General features: G+C 39.0%; 1 non-coding gene across 1 annotated transcript; it reads left to right on the top strand.

The window, feature by feature from the left end:
• Positions 1–1,224: 1,224 nt before the first annotated feature.
• Positions 1,225–1,296, top strand: Trnad-guc. Its single transcript has one exon. It is a non-coding gene; the product is annotated as a tRNA-Asp (tRNA).
• Positions 1,297–2,272: the final 976 nt, after the last annotated feature.

The raw sequence follows: 2,272 nt of genomic DNA, 5'->3' as shown, positions 1-2,272 counted from the left end.
GTTTTCCAGATAACGGTATTTAATGCATTTAAAAGGTGGCCAACTAGCAGACACGTTAGCAGCAAAAGAATGTCTCGCGAAACTTATTTCTCTTTCTGTGTTCTAAGATCAAATTCCACCGGGGTCAACTTTGCATTTTATCTTTTCCGTTCCGATAAAAATGAATGAAGCCAAGGCGGTGTATTGGTGAAACCTTAAGACTGGATGCCTTGTGCTATTTGTCATGCTCTTAGCATTCTCATTTCAAATCCTGCCATGGCCCACACTACTGGTACACTTAACTCGTTGCCCAGTTTTGCACTAGCGTCAAACACCTTGGGTATCTTTGGCAGGGTCTGCTCTATTGCAAGCATTTAGGTCCAGTTTCTAATTTCCTAAAACATCTCTCCCTTCTCTCCGCCCCAATGTCTTGGAGTCCCTATAAAAGATTACGAACATTGCCTTCCTCTTGACAAAAAGTCTAGAAAAAAAATCTCTTAAGATGGTGAACTGGCATAATCGTTAGCGAGTCGGTCAAAATGCTTAGCGGTATTTCGTCTGCCGTTACATTCTGAGTTCAAATTACTCCGAGGTCGACTTTGCCTTTCATCCTTTCGGGGTCGATAAATTAAGTACCAGTTACGCACTGGGGTCGATGTAATCGACTTAATACTTTGTCTGTCCTTGTTTGTCCCCCTCTGTGTTTAGCCCCTTGTGGGTAGTAAAGAAATAGGTACTTTATCCGGATCTTTATATTTTGAATTCAAACTCTACCGAGGTTGACTTTGCTCTTATCTTTTCATGGTCGATAAAATAAATACCAGCTGGATATCGGGGACGATGAAATCACCCTTAAGCCCCTTGTCTTAAAATTGTCAGTAAAAATTTGAAACCACTTTTTTTCTTATTTCTACGTCGTTTTTTTTTTTTTGCTTTTTCATGCACGGTACGCAGCCAAGGGAGAGAACTCAGTTCCTAGTTTGCATTCTTTGAACCCAGAAATAAATCGCCAAGATTGAAATATTTCCATCTGAGTTTAATATTCAGCTATCAGCGGTAGTGTGCGTATGGCATCCTGAAGAATTGGTAAATCATCACGCGTTCCGGTTGAAACAATAGACAAAGGAGAATAACTTACATCAAGATGATTGAATGCGGAGAGATCTTAAGAATAAGTATTTGAACATCCATTCAAGTTTGAATCTTATATTCATGAGAATATAATTATTACTATAATATTACAGTTCCTCGGTAGTATAGTGGTAAGTATCCCCGCCTGTCACGCGGGAGACCGGGGTTCGATTCCCCGCCGGGGAGGCGAGATCCTTTTTTTTTTTTTTGCTCGATTTTCTGACTTGGATCCTGCTTACTGTATCCTGTTCTCTGGGGATCCGTCTGGGGTGAGGGCTTGTGTTGGTCAACCATTGTGTACGTATATTTGTGTGAGTGTGTGTCTGTATTTGTTGCCCTGCCATTGCTTGACAACCAATGCTAGTGTGTTTATGTCTCCGTAACTTAGTGGTTTGGCAAAAGAGATCGATGGAATAAGTACTAGGCTTACAAAGAATAAGTCCCGGGGATCGATTTTCTTCGACTAAAATAAAACACATTTAAGGTGGTGCTCCAGCATGGCCACAGTCAAATGACTGAAACAAGTAGAACAATAGAACAATATATAAATTATTAGTTATTATAGATATCATATAATTAATTATTAATGAATTATCAAAACATTCCAGGAATATTCCGTATTTAAAAGAAAATTCTGATTTTGATTTATTTTGTGCAATTAATTATCTTTAAATATTCCAATTTTCAGAGATAAAATTATGAAAGTAACTTTTCCACAATACAATCTCTACGGGTCCCGCTGGTATTTATCAATACGAAACTGATGCTATATTGTAAAAATTGTCAGGCTGTCAGCTTATGTCGCTAGGTTAGCCCACACTTTGTAAGAATCTCCTTGCCATAGAGGTGGGAATCGAGGTGGCTTATGGGCAAATCCTCTATTCGATAAACGGTTCTCAGTTTCTGGGGAAAAGAGGATTAAGGTGCTTAAGCCAATTGCAGAATTAGCTGTAACGAGTTCCAGGTAATCTGGTCAAGGAGGAATGAAATTGAATTTTAGGAGACATAATTTACCTTACGTTCAATTAGTTTCCTAGAGTGAAGTGGTTACGGTATACAAAATATTTTGGTTCTGGGGCACCTTAACCACCAGGAAAGGCGCATGTTGTAATGCAGATAATAATACAGAATGTGTTAGCAAAGGAGTATCCAAGAGTTGTGA

This window comes from Octopus sinensis, linkage group LG20 (assembly GCF_006345805.1).
Source record: "Octopus sinensis linkage group LG20, ASM634580v1, whole genome shotgun sequence".
NCBI lineage: Eukaryota > Metazoa > Mollusca > Cephalopoda > Octopoda > Octopodidae > Octopus > Octopus sinensis.
This window is presented reverse-complemented; position numbering and strand designations above follow the sequence as displayed.